This window comes from Bufo bufo, chromosome 5 (genome assembly GCF_905171765.1).
Source record: "Bufo bufo chromosome 5, aBufBuf1.1, whole genome shotgun sequence".
NCBI lineage: Eukaryota > Metazoa > Chordata > Amphibia > Anura > Bufonidae > Bufo > Bufo bufo.
Genome location: NC_053393.1, coordinates 264679056 through 264700528, shown reverse-complemented (window position 1 = coordinate 264700528; position 21473 = coordinate 264679056).

Sequence of the window (21473 nt, the reverse complement as noted above, 5' to 3'; positions counted from 1 at the left end):
GGAGAAATTTGTACTGCCAGGATCCGTGATATTAAGCCTGTGACTTTGCCTCCTAATTCTCAAACTCTCTTATGGTGTCGTGCTATCCTGGGAGTCCAAGGCCAAGATTATCCAGCCCTAGTGGAACCAATCCAGATTGAGAACTACCCTTATGTGAGAGCTGCCAAGTGCCTGGTGAACGTCTCCCAAGGTAAAGTACCTGTCCGTCTGATTAACCTGAGTGATCATCCTGTTGCGCTTACTAAGCATTGCCGTGTTGCCCAGCTTTCTCAGGTGTCCTTCCAAGACATAATTCGTCTTCCAGTGACAGAAAAACCGCCAGCTGCAGGCAGTGGATGTCCGTCGGTGACCCGGCCACAAGTGCCCTGGTGGGGAGAGCTCCATGTCGGGGACGAGACTACCCCCCAACATCAACAAGAAGGGATTCTACAGCTTGTCAAAGAGCACCACCAGGCCTTCAGTAAACATGCTACTGATTATGGAGAGGTTAGTGCCATACAACACACTATACCTACTGGCTCTCATCCTCCTATCAAGGAGAGATACAGACCCTTACCGCCTACTTCATATCAGACTGTAAAAGAAATGATCCAAGAGATGAAAGACTCTAATGTAATCCGGGACAGCCGTAGCCCGTGGGCTGCACCCCTGGTCCTTGTAAAGAAGAAGGATGGTGGTATCCGTTTCTGTGTGGATTATAGGAAAATTAATCAAATAACCCACAAAGATGCATACCCACTGCCCCGCATTGAGGAGTCACTAACTGCTCTGGGCTCCTCCGCCTATTTCTCCACATTGGACTTGACCAGCGGCTACTGGCAAGTACCCATGGCCCCTGCAGATAGGGAAAAGACTGCTTTCACCACTCCCATGGGCCTGTTCGAATTCAATTGTATGCCGTTCGGGCTATGTAATGCCCCAGGGACTTTTCAGAGACTAATGGAGCGGTGTTTGGGCCACAAAAACTTTGAAACAGTGCTGCTGTATCTAGATGATGTCATTGTATACTCAAAAACATATGAGGACCATCTGAAACATTTAGCAGAAGTATTTAAAATCCTTATCAAATATGGCTTGAAAGTAAAGCCATCCAAGTGTCACTTGCTCAAACCTGCAGTAAAATACCTGGGGCATGTGGTAAGCACAGAGGGCGTGCAGCCTGACCCTGATAAGCTAGCGGCTGTCCGTAATTGGCCGGTCCCCACTACCGTCAAAGAGGTGAGGGGTTTCCTTGGTTTTGCAGGCTACTATAGACGTTTTATCCCCCATTTTGCTCAAATAGCTGATCCTATCCAGGAACTCTTGAGGGGGCAACCCAAGAAAAGTCCTAGAACTCCTGTGCCCATTGAGTGGAATGAGGAAAGAGAGATAGCGTTCCAATTGTTAAAAAAGAAACTGACCGAGCCTCCTGTGTTAGGTTATCCAGACTACAGCAAACCATTTCATCTTTATACCGATGCTAGCAAACGAGGACTGGGAGCTGTGTTGGCCCAGATCCAAGAGGGAAAAGAAAGAGTGATAGCTTATGCAAGCCGCTCCCTGAAAGGAGCTGAGAAAAATGACCAGAATTATAGTTCCTTCAAACTAGAGTTCCTGGCATTAGTGTGGGCAGTGACGGAGAAATTCAAAGATTATCTAGCCTCCACCCCGTTCATTGCATTCACTGACAATAACCCTCTGGCGCATCTAAATACGGCTAAATTGGGGGCCTTGGAGCAGAGATGGGCCTCTCGCCTCGCCAACTATGATTTCTCTGTAAAATATCGTGCTGGACGTACTAATGATAATGCTGATGCTTTATCCAGGCTTCCCACAGAGACAGCTCCTGATGATGGGCGAGATGCTTGGGAAGATGTAGAGATGCCGGCCTTCTATAACAAATTTGCTCAACAGGATCAGGCTCGAGCTACCCATGACAGAGCCGCAGCCCCTTCACCCTCCAGTAGGCCTGAGCCCAAAGAGGAAAGGTGGGTGAAACTACAGTCTGAAAGTAGAGTGCTGGGTGAGTTGATGGACTTTATTACTAGTGGCAGAGCCCCTGAGAGGATTAGGTGTAAGAGTGCAGATCCAGAGCTCATCAAACTGTGGAGACAGCGCCATCAGCTCTTCATACAAAAAGGCCTATTGCTACGGAGAAGCCTAGACCCAGTGTCCAACGAAAGAGTGCACCAGATTCTCATACCCTGACGAGATGCAGGTATGGTGTTGGAGATGTACCACAATCAATCTGGTCATTTTGGAGTCCAAAAGACTGAGGCTAACATCCGCCAGCGGTTCTATTGGGTGGGCATGAGAGAAGACATTGAGAAGTGGTGTCGGGAGTGTACAGCCTGTGCCTTAAAACGAAGTGAGCACCACGACCAGAGGGCACCACTGAGACCCATTGTAAGTACCCGTCCTCTTGAACTTGTCGCCATCGACCATGTGAAACTGGAGCCTAGTCGCTCAGGGTATGCTTATGCCATGACTATTATTGACCATTTCACTAAGTTTGTTGTAGCGGTGCCTGTGAGAGACCAGACGGCCAAGACTACAGCCGAACTGTTCTGGAAACACTTCCTCCTGCCCTACGGATGCCCAGAAAAGATCCTCACCGATCAAGGACCTGCTTTTGAGTCCCATCTGTTCCATGAACTGTGCCGCTTACACAACTGTAAGAAGATCCGGACAACGGCCTACCATCCTCAAGGTAATGGATTGTGTGAAAAAATGAATCAGACCTTGATAGAGATGCTGAGGGCCGTGCCTCCTGAAACCAGAGGAGATTGGCCCAGTCTGTTGCCACAGCTCATGTACACGTACAACCATACCATCCATTGTTCCACTGGGTATACCCCTTTTTATTTGATGTTTGGGCGCCAAGGGACATTGCCTGCTGATCACTCCTTGGACATACACGTACCTGATTGCATCAACCCATTACCTAATACCGACTGGGTTGCTGAGCATCAAAGGCGATTGAATACAGCCAAAGCCATTGTTCAGGAACGTATGGATTATGCTAGAGACCGACAGCAGAGAGACTATGATCAAGCAGCCCATGCAGAACCCTTGACAATAGGGGCTGTGGTGTGGTTGAAAAATAACCGCCGTACAAGTAAACTGGACAGTAAATGGGAGCAAAATCCCTATGTTGTCACTGCAATCCCAAATGTTGGGACCCACACTTATGAGATCACCCGGGAAGGCAGGGGATCCCAAATTGTGCACAGGAACCGGTTAAAGCTCTGTCTGACGCAAGAACCCAGTGCTGAGAGTTTTAGATCTGAATCACCTGTGTCAGAGCCATCAATACAGCCCGAGGATCCTATGCAGGCTGTCAGTAATCTAAGGTATGACTCTGATCCCATGCATTGGCTTCTGACACCATGGTTGAACTTGTTGGTGCCCGCTCCGGCACCTACTGTATCTTCACCTCCAGAAGAGCCGGTTCAAAATGCCCCGGATCCAGTCCCCCTTCTAGGGGATCTAGTTGTTCCTGTTGTTCCTGTTGTGCCTGACCAGGGTCTCACTGATGGAGACCCTCCTGTTGCTCCTCTCTCTTCTACCTCGATGCTAAGGGAAGAGGAGACCCCTGTGTTGAGAAGGTCCACCCGGATGAACAGGGGACGTCCGCCAGTCCGTTTAGGGGACTTTGACTATGCTGGTGGTGTCTCCTCCCGAGCAGTTGCTACTGGAAATAGCTTGCTGGACATTTGTGCGCAAGAATGGACTCCTCCACGTGAGCCCTTGCCTGTTATACACCCGCAGGAAACCCCTGGGTAGTTCTGTTATTATCCTGCAACCAAGAAAAATGGACTAACCTGGTTCACCTTAAGTCCGCTGTGCCAGGTCAGCGGCCGTGTCTAAGAAGTAAGAATACGCCCCTTTCCCTTGTGTCATTTGTTCATTAAGTTACAAATGTTATATTTTCTGTGTGAAATAATTGTTTATCGTATTTATAATGTAGTGCTTAAATTATGTACCATTTTATGCCGGTTCAGGAAGGTGTGTGTGAGTACAAGGCCTTACTCACGTTAAAGTCTGGGGGTGTGCAGCATACGGGTAGGTTACCCGACACTGCTATATCATAACGTGTATTTCCCTTTAAGCCAGTTAGGCCTGTTGCAGGCAATCCTTATTCCAGCCAGCAGAGGGAGCCCCCAGTTCAATATAAATAGGCTAGGGCCTAGCCTAGGAAGTTAGTTAGAAGTTTCTAGAGTCAGTTCTGAGAGATTCAGGGCTCCGTCAAGAGTGCAGAGATTGCACTACTGGTGTGGAAGGTCATTCCCACCCAGTTCTCCAGGTTAATTATACCTGAGGTACTCCGGAGATAGAGCCTGCCATCAGGAGGGAAGAAGACCTCTACCAAGTCCTTGCTCAAGGGTTATCACCAGGATTTAGGTGTCTGGACCTTGAGGGTATTGCTGCAAGTAGCATAAGAGGGAATCCCTGATCCTAGGAGGCCTGTCTTGAAGCTAGTCTTTTTGTAAGTAAAAGCCCGAACCACTACTGTTAACTGTATGGTAAAGTGTGAAATAACTCTGGAACTGTATTCACTGGCTGTTCATCCTACTATAACTTCATCCAGTAAAGTTGACCTGTTATATGAATATCTGGACTGCTCCATTATTCCACCTATCACTACACGGTGTGTCACCGTTCAATTGACACTGGCGTCACGACATTTATTAACTGCCTGTTCCAGTATTGACCCGGATTGAAGACGACAGTGAATCCCAGGTTAGTGGGTTGCCCTGCACTACGACTCCCCGCTTACCTAAAGCTGCTATACTGACCCCCTGGGATACTGCAAGTACATTCAACCATTTTCCAGAAAAGAGTGAAGAGCTCATCATGTTGGAGGTCAGGGCTGTCTGCCCCCGTTAGTACCTCTGGGCCTTGTTGGAGGTCAGGGCTGTCTGCCCCCGTTAGTACCTCTTGTCTTTCTTCAAGGCCAAGGCTGTCTGCCTCCGTTCCTGCCTCCTCTCTTGTTCTCACAAGCTTCACTCGGGTGGCGTGGATCCAAGTTGGAGTCTGTTCAGTCAGCACGGCTGTTCTGGTTACTGCGACCACGGTAGTGGGTGGGCCATATGCGAAGTCACCTTGGTATTTTCCTTTCTTCAGTGTTTTGATCACTACCTCATCCCCCACCCTGTATGGGTAGGTGGGTTTCTGTGGAAGAGAGGGAGACTTACAAGCAACTTTTTCCTCAGTTTTATTAAGTACCTGTATCAATTTGGTGACATTTTCTTCCCTTATTAAATCAAGGTCTCCTTCCTGCACTATTGTTGGGCGTCTTGCCCAGGGGGTGGGGAAAGGCCTTCCCATGAGTATCTCAATGCTGTTATATCCTACCCCTCTTTGCAGACTAATCCTGTCTTAGGATTTTTCTGCAATACTGGATAACACCAGTCTTGCTGTTCCTGTTCAGTGGCATATCTTTGAAGATCAGTAAGCATTTGTGACATCTCAGGGGTTGGAGGTGCCAAACATGGCATCTCCCAATAGTTACATGGACCTGTGGGGTTGCATTTGGCCACTCGTTTTCGCCACCTTATCTGCCAGCGCATTGCCCTGTGAGACATGATCCTTACCATCTGCTGCCGTGAATCCTCTCCTCTGTCAAATCATACCATGGTCCCACACTACCCTATGTGCGTATCTACTATCAGTATAGATGGTGACAGGTTTTTCAGCATGTAGAATGCATGCCCTAGTGAGTGCAATGAGCTCAGCTGCCTGCTGTGTTGAGTGTGGATGCCCTTGAGTAGGCCTACAACATCATGTGTAGTGTGCAAAAATGGTGTAACGTCACATTGTGAAAGGAGTTGCCAACTCTACCATCATAGCACAGTGGAGTAAACACCTTAAAAACAAGGAAGTCACTCAGGCTCCCCCTGCTACCTCTTCTGCTGCTGCCGCCTCGGTCTCTTCTGCTGCTGCCGCCGCCTCGGCCTCTTCCTCCGCCTCTGGAGGAACGTTGGCACCTGCCGCCCAGCAAACATGGGATGTACCACCAACACCACCACCTGCGTCACAAAGCATCTCAACCATGTCACACGGCAGCGTTCAGCTCTCCATCTCACAAACATTTGAGAGAAAGCGTAAATTCCCTCCTAGCCACCCTCGATCCCTGGCCCTGAATGCCAGCATTTCTAAACTACTGGCCTATGAAATGCTGTCATTTAGGCTGGTGGACACAGACAGCTTCAAACAGCTCATGTCGCTTGCTGTCCCACAGTATGTTGTTCCCAGCCGGCACTACTTCTCCAAGAGAGCCGTGCCTTCCCTGCACAACCAAGTATCCGATAAAATCAAGTGTGCACTGCGCAACGCCATCTGTGGCAAGGTCCACCTAACCACAGATACGTGGACCAGTAAGCACGGCCAGGGACGCTATATCTCCCTAACTGCACACTGGGTAAATGTAGTGGCGGCAGGGCCCCAGTGGGAGAGCTGTTTGGCGCACGTCCTTCCGCCGCCAAGGATCGCAGGGCAACATTCTTTGCCTCCTGTCTCCTCCTCCTCCTACTCAGCTTCCTCCTCCTCTTCTTCCACCTGCTCATCCAGTCAGCCACACACCTTCACCACCAACTTCAGCACAGCCCGGGGTAAACGTCAGCAGGCCATTCTGAAACTCATATGTTTGGGGGACAGGCCCCACACCGCACAGGAGTTGTGGCGGGGTATAGAACAACAGACCGACGAGTGGTTGCTGCCGGTGAGCCTCAAGCCCGGCCTGGTGGTGTGCAATAATGGGCGAAATCTCGTTGCAGCTCTGGGACTAGCCGATTTGACGCACATCCCTTGCCTGGCGCATGTGCTGAATTTGGTGGTGCAGAAGTTCATTCGCAAGTACCCCGACATGTCAGAGCTGCTGCATAAAGTGCGGGCCGTCTGTTCGCGCTTCCGGCGTTCACATCCTGCCGCTGTTCGCCTGTCTGCGCTACAGCGTAACTTCGGCCTTCCCGCTCACTGCCTCATATGCGATGTGCCCACCAGGTGGAACTACACCTTGCACATGCTGGACAGACTGTGCGAGCAGCAGCAGGCTGTAGTGGAGTTTCAGCTGCAGCACGCACGGGTCAGTCGCACTGCGGAACAGCACCACTTCACCACCAATGACTGGGCCTCCATGCGAGACCTGTGTGCCCTGTTGCGCTGTTTCGAGTACTCCACCAACATGGCCAGTGGCGATGACGCCATTATCAGCGTTACAATACCACTTCTATGTCTCCTTGAGAAAACACTTAGGGCGATGATGGAAGATTAGGTGGCCCAGGAGGAGGAGGAGGAAGAGGGGTCATTTTTAGCACTTTCAGGCCAGTCTCTTCGAAGTGACTCAGAGGGAGGTTTTTTGAAACAGCAGAGGCCAGGTACAAATGTGGCCAGACAGGGCCCACTACTGGAGGACGAGGAGGACGAGGATGAGGAGGAGGTGGAGGAGGATGAGGATGAAGCATGTTCACAGCGGGGTGGCACCCAACGCAGCTCGGGCCCATCACTGGTGCGTGGCTGGGGGGAAACGCAGGACGATGACGATACGCCTCCCACAGAGGACAGCTTGTCCTTACCTCTGGGCAGCCTGGCACACATGAGTGACTACATGCTGCAGTGCCTGCGCAACGACAGCAGATTTGCCCACATTTTAACGTGTGCGGACTACTGGGTTGCCACCCTGCTGGATCCACGGTACAAAGACAATGTGCCCACCTTACTTCCTGCACTGGAGCGTAATAGGAAGATGCGCGAGTACAAACGCACGTTGGTAGAAGCGCTACTGAGAGCATTCCCAAATGTCACAGGGGAACAAGTGGAAGCCCAAGGCGAAGGCAGAGGAGGAGCAAGAGGTCGCCAACGCAGCTGTGTCACGGCCAGCTCCTCTGAGGGCAGGGTTAGCATGGCAGAGATGTGGAAAAGTTTTGTCACCACGCCACAGCTAACTGCACCACCACCTGATACGGAACGTGTTAGCAGGAGGCAACATTTCACTAACATGGTGGAACAGTACCTGTGCACACCCCTCCACGTACTGACTGATGGTTCGGCCCCATTCAACTTCTGGGTCTCCAAATTGTCCACGTGGCCAGAGCTAGCCTTTTATGCCTTGGAGGTGCTGGCCTGCCCGGCAGCCAGCGTTTTGTCTGAACGTGTATTCAGCACGGCAGGGGGCGTCATTACAGACAAACACAGCCGCCTGTCTACAGCCAATGTGGACAAGCTGATGTTCATAAAAATGAACCAGGCATGGATCCCACAGGACCTGTCCATCCCTTGTGCAGATTAGACATTAACTACCTCCCCTTAACAATATATTATTGTACTCCAGGGCACTTTCTCATTCAATCCTATTTTTATTTTCATTTTACCATTATATTGCGGGGCAACCCAAAGTTGAATGAACCTCTCCTCTGTCTGGGTGCCAGGGCCTAAAAATATCTGACAGTGGCCTGTTCCAGTGGTGAGTGACATGAAGCCTGATTCTCTGCTAGGACATGAAGACTGATTCTCTACTGACATGAAGCCTGAATCTCTGTTATGGGACCTCTCTCCTCTGCCTGGGTGCCTGGGCCTAAATATGTGACAATGGACTGTTCCAGTGGTGGGTGACGTGAAGCCTGATTCTCTGCTATGACATGAAGACTGATTCTCTGCTGACATGAAGCCTGAATGTCTGTTATGAGACCTCTCTCCTCTGTCTGGGTGCCGGGGCCTAAAAATATCTGACAGTGGCCTGTTCCAGTGGTGGGTGACATGAAGCCTGATTCTTTGCTATGACATGAAGACTGATTCTCTGCTGACATGAAGCCTGAATCTCTCTTATGGGACCTCTCTCCTCTGTCTGGGTGCCGGGGCCTAAAAATATCTGACAGTGGCCTGTTCCAGTGGTGGGTGACATGAAGCCTGATTCTCTGCTATGACATGAAGACTGATTCTCTGCTTACATGAAGCCTGAATCTCTGTTATGGGACCTCTCTCCTCTGTCTGGGTGCCGGGGCCTAAAAATATCTGACAGTGGCCTGTTCCAGTGGTGGGTGACATGAAGCCTGATTCTATGCTATGACATGAAGACTGATTCTCTTCTGACATGAAGCCAGATTCTCTGCTATGGGACCTCTCTCCTCTACCTGGGTGCCTGGGCCTAAATATGTGACAATGGACTGTTCCAGTGGTGGGTGACGTGAAGCCTGATTCTCTGCTATGACATGAAGACTGATTCTCTGCTGACATGAAGCCTGAATCTCTGTTATGGGACCTTTCTCCTCTGTCTGGGTGCCGGGGCCTAAAAATATCTGACAGTGGCCTGTTCCAGTGGTGGGTGACATGAAGCCTGATTCTCTGCTATGACATGAAGACTGATTCTCTGCTGACATGAAGCCTGAATCTCTGTTATGGGACCTCTCTCCTCTGTCTGGGTGCCGGGGCCTAAATATATGACAATGGACAATTCCAGTTTTGGGTGACATGAAGCCTGATTCTATGCTATGACATGAAGACTGATTCTCTGCTGACATGAAGCCAGATTCTCTGCTATGGGACCTCTCTCCTCTGCCTGGGTGCCTGGGCATAAATATGTGACAATGGACTGTTCCAGTGGTGGGTGACGTGAAGCCTGATTCTCTTCTATGACATGAAGACTGATTCTCTGCTGACATGAAGCCTGAATCTTTGTTATGGGACCTCTCTCCTCTGTCTGGGTGCCGGGGCCTAAAAATATCTGACAGTGGCCTGTTCCAGTGGTGGGTGACATGAAGCCTGATTCTCTGCTATGACATGAAGACTAATTCTCTGCTGACATGAAGCCAGATTCTCTGCTATGGGACCTCTCTCCTCTGCCTGGGTGCCTGGGCATAAATATGTGACAATGGACTGTTCCAGTGGTGGGTGACGTGAAGCCTGATTCTCTTCTATGACATGAAGACTGATTCTCTGCTGACATGAAGCCTGAATCTTTGTTATGGGACCTCTCTCCTCTGTCTGGGTGCCGGGGCCTAAAAATATCTGACAGTGGCCTGTTCCAGTGGTGGGTGACATGAAGCCTGATTCTCTGCTATGACATGAAGACTAATTCTCTGCTGACATGAAGCCAGATTCTCTGCTATGGGACCTCTCTCCTCTGCCTGGGTGCCTGGGCCTAAATATGTGACAATGGCCTGTTCCAGTGGTGGGTGACGTGAAGCCTGATTCTCTGCTATGACATGAAGACTTATTCTCTGCTGACATGAAGCCTGAATCTCTGTTATGGGACCTCTCTCCTCTGTCTGGGTGCCAGGGCCTAAAAATATCTGACAGTGGCCTGTTCCAGTGGTGGGTGACATGAAGCCTGATTCTCTGCTATGACATGAAGACTGATTCTCTGCTGACATGAAGCCTGAATCTCTGTTATGGGACCTCTCTCCTCTGTCTGGGTGCCGGGGCCTAAATATATGACAATGGACTGTTCCAGTTTTGGGTGACGTGAAGCCTGATTCTCTGCTATGACATGAAGACTGATTCTCTGCTGACATGAAGCCTGATTCTCTGCTATGGGACCTCTCTCCAATTGATATTGGTTAATTTTTATTTATTTTATTTTTATTTTTATTCATTTCCCTATCCACATTTGTTTGCAGGGGATTTAACTACATTTTGCTGCCTTTTGCAGCCCTCTAGCCCTTTCCTGGGCTGTTTTACAGCCTTTTTAGTGCCGAAAGTTCGGGTCCCCATTGACTTCAATGGGGTTCGGGACGAAGTTCGGGTCGGGTTCGGATCCCGAACCCGAACATTTTTGGGAAGTTCGGCCGAACTTCTCGAACCCGAACATCCAGATGTTCGCTCAACTCTAATGATGACCACACCTCTTGGTTTTCAGACACAAAACATCTTAGATATGTCTCAAGGTTTTGGTTGGTACGCTCAGTCTGTCCATTCGACTGAGGATGGAAAGCTGAGGAAAAGGACAAGTGTACCCCCAAACGGGAACAAAAAGCTTTCCAAAATTTAGAAATAAACTGGGTTCCCCGATCCGAAACAACATCGGAAGGGACCCCGTGAAGCTTCACGATTTCACAGATGAATACCTGAGCAAGAGTCTTAGCATTAGGTAGTGCGGGTAACGCAATGAAGTGTACCATTTTGCTAAACCTGTCCACTACTACCAAGATAACTGTTTTACCCACAGACAAAGGTAAGTCAGTGATAAAATTGGGCCTATTGGGAATGACAAGTGGCAATAAAGACCCTGCAGGACGTGTATGAGAGACTTTTGCTCGCGCACAAGTAGAACAGGAAGACACTAAATTTATTACATCCTGACGCAACCTTGGCCACCAAAAACGACGAGACAATAGCTCCAAGGTTGCTTTACTACCCAGGTGCCCAGCAAGTGCCGAATTATGATGTTCCTTTAATAATTCGAGACGCAGGTTTAACGGTACAAACAATTTCTCTGAGGGTCAAGAGACCGGGGCGTCCCCCTGGGCCTCTTACACCTTCCCCTCCAGAACAGAGTGTACCGCAGAGACAACCACTCCTCTTTGTAGAATGGGTACCGGATCACTCACATTACCCCCTCCAGGGAAACCGCAAGGTTTTTGTGGTCTGTAATCACAGTGACGGGGTGGATTGCCTCCTCTAAAAAGTGACGCCATTCTTCAAACGCTAGTTTAATAGCTAATAGTTCCCTATTGCCAATATCATAGTTCTTCTCTGCTGCAGATAGTTTTTTAGAAAAGAACACACAAGAACGCTATTTGCCAGGAGACGGACCCTGAGACAGCACCGCCCCCACTCCCACCTCTGACGCATCAACTTCAACAATAAAAGGCTGGGAGACATCAGGTTGGATTAGTACAGGTGCCGAGGTAAACCTCTCTTTTAGAGAGGAAAAAGCAATTTTAGCGGCGTCAGACCATTTAGAAAAATCAGTCCCCTTCCTAGTCATGTCAGTAAGGGGTTTTACAATCACCGAATAATTTTTAATGAACTTTCTATAGAAATTTGCGAAGCCCAAGAACCGTTGCAGTGCTTTGAGGTTCTCAGGAAGATCCCAATCTAAAATTGCCTGGACCTTCCTAGGATCCATACGGAAACCTGAAGCAGATAATGAATAACCTAGGAACTGTATTTCCTGAACGACGAAGACACACTTTTCAATTTTAGCATATAATTTATTCGTCCGTAGGAGCTGCAGTACCTGTCTGACATGCACCTCATGTGTTTTCAGATCAGACGAATAAATTAAAATATCATCTAGGTATATCACCACAAACCTGACGATAAGATGACTAAAAATGTCATTAACAAAATGTTGGAAGACAGCAGGAGCATTGTTCAGACCGAAAGGCATGACTAGATTTTCATAATGCCCCTCAGGGGTGTTAAAAGCTGTCTTCCACTCATCCCCTTCCTTGATACGAATCAGATTGTAGGCCCCCCTAAGATCAAGTTTGGAGAACCACCTAGCACCCGCAATCTGATTAAACAGGTCAGGAATGAGAGGAAGAGGGTATGGGTCTCGGATGGTTATCCGGTTTAATTCGCGAAAATCTAGGCAAGGACGCAGGCCCCCATCTTTCTTTTTAACGAAGAAAAACCCTGCAGCCACGGGTGAAGAGGAGGGTCTGATGTGTCCCTTAGCCAAGCTCTCGGAGATATAATCTTTCATGGCTTGTCTCTCTGGACCCGAAAGATTATATAACCTGGTCTTGGGTAATTTTGCGCCGGGAATGAGGTTAACCGGGCAATCATAAGGACGGTGAGGTGGTAACTTCTGGCAACCCTTTTCAGAAAAAACGTCCTCAAAGTCCGAAAAAAATGTAGGTAGGGTAGCTATGGAGGCGACTAAGCAATTGCTATTTAAGCAATTTTCTCTGCAATGCTCACTCCACTCCAATATCTCCCTGGCCTGCCAATCCACCACTGGATTGTGCGTTACCAACCAGGGAAGACCCAACACCACAGGAGTGGGAAGCCCCTCCAGAACATAACATGAAAGCCACTCGTTATGGTGGTCCCCTACCCGAAGGTGTAAGTTATGGACAATGTGAGTGAGGTTTCTCTGAGACAGAGGAGCAGAATCAATAGCGAATATGGGAATAGGTCTCTGTAGCGTACAGAGAGACAAACCCATAGTGTGGCCAAAATGGGCATCTATCAAATTTACTCCTGCTCCACTGTCTAGAAAAAAAGAAATAGTCTCCGTCTTAACACCAAAAACAACAACTGCTGGCAGCACAAATTGGAGGAAACGTATACCCCCCGGCTGATATCCTCCACACAGCCTGGGGTTAGTAGTTTTCCGACGGTCTTTTGTTTTTGAGAAAGGAAGGACAGACATTAATAAAATGACCCCTCTTCCCACAGAAAAAACAAACCCCACGCCTACGGCGAGCCTCAGGAGGACGGACCTGACGAGTAGTTCCTCCTAGCTGCATAGGCTCGTCTAAGTCCGTACAGACTAACTGCTGCTTAGGAAGGGTTACCAGTTGCTCCGGATTTTTCAATCTGTCCCTAAGACGTCTATCTATCATGATAGAAAGGGACATAACCGCATCAAGGGAAAAGGGAGTCTCATACAGCGCAAGCGCATCCTTAATCCTTTCGGATAACCCAGAGCAGAACTGACTCCTGAGAGCCGGGTCGTTCCACTGGGTATCTGTAGCCCACCTACGGAACTCTGAGCAATACTCCTCTACTGGCCGCTCTCCCTGTAGGAGTCTCCGTAACTTTGATTCAGCCAGTGCGATTCGGTCAGGGTCATCATATATGAGACCCAAGGCCCCAAAAAATTCATCCACTGACCGGAGAGCCTGGGAATCAGTGGGTAAAGAGAATGCCCAGGATTGCGGGTCCCCCTGAAGCAGGGAAATAACAAACCCCCACCCGCTGTTCTTCATTACCAGAGGAGTAAGGGCGCAGTTTAAAATATAATTTACAGGCCTCACGGAACGTCACAAATTTGTCCCTTCCCCCAGAAAATCTGTCAGGAAGAGCAACCTTGGGTTCCGCAACAACCTGGTTACCTGTAGCAACCGCTGGGCTTGCGGTCTGTAGCAATTGCTGCTGTTGCTGGAGGACCGACGCCTTCAATCCTGCCACCTCCAAAGACAGGCCTTGAAGTTGCTTTGACAAAGCAGCAATTGGATCCATACTGGATTCTAAGTAGGTAGAAGGAAAAAAATTATTTTTTTTTTGTTTTTTTACCTACAAAAAATAAGGGCCAGATATAATGTAATGACCGGCGTCACGCAAAGAAAGGGAAATGGGAAGGCCCTGTCCAAGGGAGAGGGAAAGATGGTGACCCCTGACTCACCTTGCGGCTGGCACCTGACTGCCCTGACGTCCCTAGACGGGTTCCTCACCCGTACCCGATCACGTGCCTAAACCCTGTCTTTCCCTAAGATGAGCCCTATGTAGTGAACGGGGCGGTGGGATCACTAGTCCGCACCACTGACACTAAGAGGAAAACACCAAGGAGAGGACAGACAATACAGACAAACATATAATCCAAGGTGGGCGACAACAGCAGACCACCAAGGCCCAACAGGGATCCAGAGGGTAACGTTCTGGAACAACAACCAGGGAACACAGCTACACAGCTCCAGTGGTTCAGTATAGAAGTCCAGGCAGGAAGCTCTATATCTGGCAACCAGAGAAGTGAGAGATGGGAATATAAGGAGGTTGGGATTGCTGGACAAGAAACAGCTGAGGAGGAGAAGCTACGGATCCCTGAGTGAGCCAAAAAGGATTGCAAGGCAAACCCAGAAAGCTACCATTAATAAACAGCACTGTCTTTAGACATAGAGCGTGCAGCCACCCGCTGTGACTTCCTGACCCCGGGTATAACGGAGTCAGGCGTGGCTCTTGACACCCTCGTGACAGGTACTTGTATATAAAGTGCAAGTGCAGCCAAAAATTACAAGGAAGAGGCACTCCGATACACCCTTAGTTACACATAAAGGAGGGCATCATACACACCCTTTAAAAATTATGATTGATGGCCTGCTGGTGACCCTCAAAAACATTATGAGCAAGGGCCTGCTGATCTGACCATCTATAACATTATGGGCGGTGGCCTGCTGCCGCTTTGGTGACTCTAGTTAACCTGGGGCCAATGACACGTCCCCGTGACGGCGACAATCCATTCAGATGTCTGGCCTATCAACTTTTGATGTAATTGTCAGGTCAAAACCATTGTAAACTACGGGTATAGGGGAAATCAGTGTTTGATTCTAGTGAGGGAGCCTGAGAAACGACTACCAGATCCAAGGAAGGCAAGCAAGTGGCGCGCAAATCACACACTCCCGACTCGTGGAGGTGGTGACGATAAATAACAATACAGGACTCTTAAGATGCCCTGTTATTAAAATGAGTAATAAAAAAATTACAGGGAATGTCACTGCAGTATATTGGATGAGGCAACGTTATACAGGAGAGGCCCTGCTGCCGCTTTTTTGACTCTAGATAACTTCTGCCTGATAGCACGTCCCTGTGACGTCCACAAACCATTTTGATATGTTCCCTATCAACTTTCGATGTTATTTTATGCGCCTAACATGGTGACCACCGGTAACAGGGAATCAATGTTCGATTTCGGAGAGGTAGCCTGATAAACGGCTACTACTTCAAAGCAAGGCAGCATGAGTTGGGGGCCTGCAAGTGAGCTAATCCTGTAATAGATTTGAGTTGTGGGCCTGCACGTGAGCTAACCCTGTAAAAGATTGTAGGTGAGGGCCTGCATGTGAGCTGACCCACAAAAAAATTATATGCAAGGGCCTTCAGATGAGCTGACCCTGTAAAAGATTGTAGGTGAAGGCCTGCTGGTGAACTGACCCAGTAAAAGATTTTAGGTGAGGGCCTGCAAGTGAGTTGACCCAGTAAAAGATTTGAGTTGCGGGCCTGCAGGTGAGCTGACCCTTTAAAAGATTTTAGGTGCGGGCCTGCATGTGAGCTGACCCAGTAAAGGATTTCAGTTGCTGGCCTGCAGGTGAGCTGACCCTGTAATAGATTATAGTGCGGGCCTGCTGGTGAGCTGACCCTCTAAAAAATTATATGCGAGTGCCTGCTGGTAAGCTGACCATTTAAAAAAATTGTGTGGACAAGGGCCTGTTGCCGAGCTGACCATCTTAAAAATGTTGTGGATGAGGGCCTTCTACCGAGCTGATCATTTAAAAAAATAGGGTGGATGAGGACCTGTTGCAGAGCTGACTATCTTAAAAATTTTGTGGATAAGGGCATGCTGCCGAGCTGACCATTTAAAAATTTTTGCGGGCGAGAGCCACAGCTCAGTGTGGTCCCTTATCTCCTGCCACAGCTTTGCGGCGGTGTGCTGTTTGTCACCTAAGCAAATACGTTTTAGCACCGCCTGTTGCCGATTCCCCATTGCAGTGCTACACTGCTTCCAGCTACTGACCGATGGCTGACTGGTGCTGCAAGATGATAATTCAGAGGTGGAAGGAGGAGAAGGAGGGGTTGCAGTCACTAACGTAGGTGGCGGCTGAAAACCCTGATGGAAGTAGGGCACACAATTCTTGGCGTTGGTAGCACCTGTGCCATCCCAGGGTACGACTCGCTCCTGGCCTCCAACGTGCACCCAGTGTGCCATCCCTGGCCAAAAGCGCTTGTAATGTTGCTGCCGCCACCACCACCACCTAATAAAAAATTTAAGTGAATGAATGTCACTAATATTTAGGATGCACACACGTTATACAGGAGGTATAGAGCAAGTAATGTCGTTGCCACCACCGCCTAAGTAAAAATTACACTGAATGAATGTCACTGATATTTAGGATGTACACATGTTATACAGAAGATTTAGCGCTTTTAATGTTGCTGCCACCACCGCCTAATAAAAAATTAAACTGAATAAATGTCACTGATATTTAGGATGCACACATTTTATACAGGAAATAGCCTGCTGCCACTTTGTTGACCATAGAAAACTTCTGCCTGATCGCACGTCCCCGTGACGTCCACGATCCATTTAGATATCTTTTCTATCAACTTTCGATGCAACAGTCAGCTCAAAACCATTGTAACTACCGGTAACGGTGAATCAGTGTTTGATTTTGGAGAGGTAGCCTGAGAAACGGCTACAGCTACCACATCCAAGCAAGGCAGCATGTGTGCAAATCACATATTAGGTATAATTAGCTGAGGGCCTGCAGGTGAGCTGATCCTTTAAAAGATTTGATTTGCGGGCCTGCTGGTGAGCTGAGGTGGAACCGACAAACCCAACTTGATTTTGATGGCTGCATTAATCTGCAGGTGACTGTCATTCAGCTCTACAGATTTGTTTCCATCTGCATCTTTCTCAACTTATTGTGGCCTCAGTCTTTTATCCAGACTCTGCCATTCTGCCACTATGTGGCCTCCTCATGCTGCCATATCCACACCTTGCCACTTATTTGTATCACCATGCTGCTGCTGATGCAGCTTAAAAGGGCTTAAAGTGATCATTAGGCCCACAATTTAATTAAGGTTTTGGAATCGATAAACCCAACTTGCTTTGGTGGGCTGCATCAGTGGCGTAGCTAGAAATGACTGGGCCCCACAGCAAATTTTTGAATGGGGCTCCATCCCACAGTAATTCTTTAGCGACCCCTTCCTTTCATGTCGCTTCCATTCCTGTGACTAATAAAGATCGCTCTCTCAGACCAGGGCCGGCAGCTGTTCCATCCGTTTTATACACTGTCTACACTGTCACTGTATATAATTTTATTGTGTAATACTGTTGAGGGGGCCCTGACCAAATCCTTTAGTCCTCTTCCTCCTGGATGGGCCCCAAAGCTGCAGTTTCCCCTGCTTCCCCTATAGCTACGCCCCTGGTCTGCATTAATCTGCAGGTGACCAACATACAGCTCCACAGATTTGCTTCCATCTGCATCTTTCTAAACAATCTGTGGCCTTAAAAGCGTAAGTAAAATATTGATTTTATAGGAAAAATTTATTGAAAACATTCTTTACTGTATATTTACTTGTATATAAAGTGCAAGTGCTGCCAAAAATTACAATGAAGAGGCACTCCGATACAACCTGTATATCACATTGAGTTGCGGGCCTGCAAGGTGAGCGGACCCTCTAAAAAATTATATGTGAGGGCCTGCTAGTGAGCGGATCCTGTAAAAAAAATATATGTGAGGGCCTGCTGGTGAGCGGACCCTCTAAAAAATTATATTCGAAGGCCACATATGCGAGGGCATTATACAGTCAGGTCCATAAATATTGGGACATCGACACAATTGTAACATTTTTGGCTCTATACTCCACCACAATGGATTTGAAATGAAACGAACAAGATGAGCTTTACCTGCAGACTGTCAGCTTTAATTTGAGGGTATTTACATCCTAATCAGGTGAACGGTGCAGGAATTACAACAGTTTGCATATGTGCCTCCCACTTGTTAAGGGACCAAAAATAATGGGACAATTGTCTTCTCAGCTGTTCCATGGTGGCCAGGTGTGTGTTATTCCCCCATTATCCCAATTACAATGAGCAGATAAAAGGTCCAGAGGTCATTTCCAGTCTTCTATTTGCATTTGGAATCTGTCGCTGTCAACTCTCAAGATGAGATCCAAAGAGCTGTCACTATCAGTGAAGCAAGCCATCATTAGGCTGAAAAAACACAACAAACCCATCAGAGAGATAGGAAAAACATTAGGCGTGGCCAAAACAACAGTTTGGAACATTCTTAAAAAGAAGGAACGCATCGGTGAGCTCAGCAACACCAAAAGACCCGGAAGACCACGGAAAACAACTGTGGTGGATGACCGAATAATTCTTTCCCTGGTGAAGAACCCCCTTCACAACAGTTGGCCAGATCAAGAACACTCTCCAGGAGGTAGGTGTATGTGTGTCAAAGTCAACAATCAAGAGAAGACTTCACCAGAGTGAATACAGAGGGTTCACCACAAGATGTAAACCATTGGTGAGCCTCAAAAACAGGAAGGCCAGATTAGAGTTTGCCAAGTGACATCTAAAAAAGCCTTCACAGCTCTGGAACAACATCCTCTGGACAGATGAGACCAAGATCAACTTGTACCAGAGTGATGGGAAGAGAAGAGTATGGAGAAGGAAAGGAGCTGCTCATGATCCTAAGCATACCACCTCATCAGTGAAGCATTGTGGTGGTAGTGTCATGGCGTGGGCATGTATGGCTGCCAATGGAACTGCTTCTCTTGTATTTATTGATGATGTGACTGCTGACAAAAGCAGCAGGATGAATTCTGAAGTGTTTCGGGCAATATTATCTGCTCATATTCAGCCAAATGCTTCAGAACTCATTGGACGGCGCTTCACAGTGCAGATGGACAATGACCCAAAGCATACTGCAAAAGCAACCAAAGAGATTTTTAAGGGAAAGAAGTGGAATGTTATGCAATGGCCAAGTCAATCACTGGACCTGAATCCGATTGAGCATGCATTTCACTTGCTGAAGACAAAACTGAAGGGCAAATGCCCCAAGAACAAGCAGGAGCTGATGACAGTTGCAGTAGAGGCCTGGCAGAGCATCACCAGGGATGAAACCCAGCGTCTGGTGATGTCTATGCGTTCCAGACTTCAGGCTGTAATTGACTGCAAAGGATTTGCAACCAAGTATTAAAAAGTAAAAGTTTGATTTATGATTATTATTCTGTCCCATTACTTTTAGTCCCTTAACAAGTGGGAGGCACATATGGAAACTGTTGTAATTCCTGCACCGTTCACCTGATTTGGATGTAAATACCCTCAAATTAAAGCTGACAGTCTGCAGGTAAAGCACATCTTGTTAGTTTCCTTTCAAATCCATTGTGGTGGTGTATAGAGCCAAAAATGTTAGAATTGTGTCCATGTCCCAATATTTATGGACCTGACTGTATGTGACGAATAAGCAATGCATGTTGATAGGACGGAAGTGGAGTAGGAGGATGAGAAAAGGAAGATTCAACTATATACCCTTGTTTGTGGTGGAAGGGGTGCATGGGAATACAGTCTATTAACTACATTAAAAACAACGCACGTAAAGTGCCTTTATGTTCATCAGCATTCCTGTGGTGGAGTCGAGAAGTCATGGTCAATCCAGGCCTTGTTCATTTTTATATGAGTCAACCTGTCAGCATTTTCTGTGGCGGATACGCTTATCTGTAATAATGCCACCAGCAGCACTAAATACACGTTCAGACAAAACGCAGGTGGCAGGGCAGGCCAGCACCTCCAAAGCGTAGAGCGCCAGTTCGTGTCACGTGTCCAGCTTGGACACCCAGAAGTTGTAAGGCACTGAGGGATCATTGAAGACACTGACACAGCCTGTTATATACTCCTTCACCATCTTCCAAAAATTTTCTCTCCTTGTGGCAGTAGGCCACACATCAAGGTGAGGGTGCCGGTGGGGTGTCATGAAACTGTCCCAGGCTTTGGAGAGTGTTGCGCCTGTGTAATGACCGGCGTCACGCAAAGGGAGGGAAATGGGAAGGCCCTGTCCAAGGGAGAGGGAAAGGTGGTGACCCCTGACTCACCTTGCGACTGGCACCTGACTGCCCTGACGTCCCTAGACAGGTTCCTCACCCGTACGCCGATCACGTGCCTAAACCCTGGCTTTCCCTAAGATGAGCCCTGTGTAGTGAACGGGGCGGTGGGATCACTAGTCCGCACCACTGACACTAAGAGGAAAACACCAAGGAGAGGACAGACAATACAGACAAACATATAATCCCAGGTGGGCGACAACAGCAGACCACCAAGGCCCAACAGGGATCCGGAGGGTAACGTTCTGGAACAACAACCAGGGAACACAGCCACACAGCTCCAGTGGGTCAGTATAGAAGTCCAGGAAGGAAGCTCTATATCTGGCAACCAGAGAAGTGGGAGATGGAAATATAAGGAGGTTGGGATTGCTGGACAAGAAACAGATGAGGAGGAGAAGCTACAGATCCCTGAGTGAGCCAAAAAGGATTGCAAGGCAAACCCAGAAAGCTACCATTACGAAACAGCACTGTCTTTGTACATCGAACGCGCAGCCACCCGCTGCGACTTCCTGACCCCGGGTATAACGGAGTCAGACGTGGCTCTTGACACCCTCGTGACAGCCTGTTGGAACTGTTGTGTGTTCCCCTTGTCTCCCCTCCTCGGTTGGCCAAGGAAGTACGGACTCTACCGCCAGTGTTGTCAGATGGAACATTTTGGAGCAATTTTTCAACAAGGATCTTCTGGTATTGCACCATTTTGCTCGGCCTCTCCACCAGAGGCATGAGAGATGAGAAGGGTGAAAAACCAGTAATCAGTATTGTTTGAAATGTGTAGAACGCGCAGGTCGCGGGAAAGGCAGCCTAACATGAAGTCAGCCATGTGTGCCAACAGGCGAGTCTTCGCAGTCGTCATCAGGAGGATCACTCCCAATCTCCTCATCCTCTTCCTTTTCTTCTGCCCACCCACACTAAATAGATGGAATTAAACTTCCATGGGTACTACCCTCTTTAGCAACAGTCTCCTGCTCTTCCTCCTCCTCTTCAGCCTCCAATTCGAGCTGAGAAAA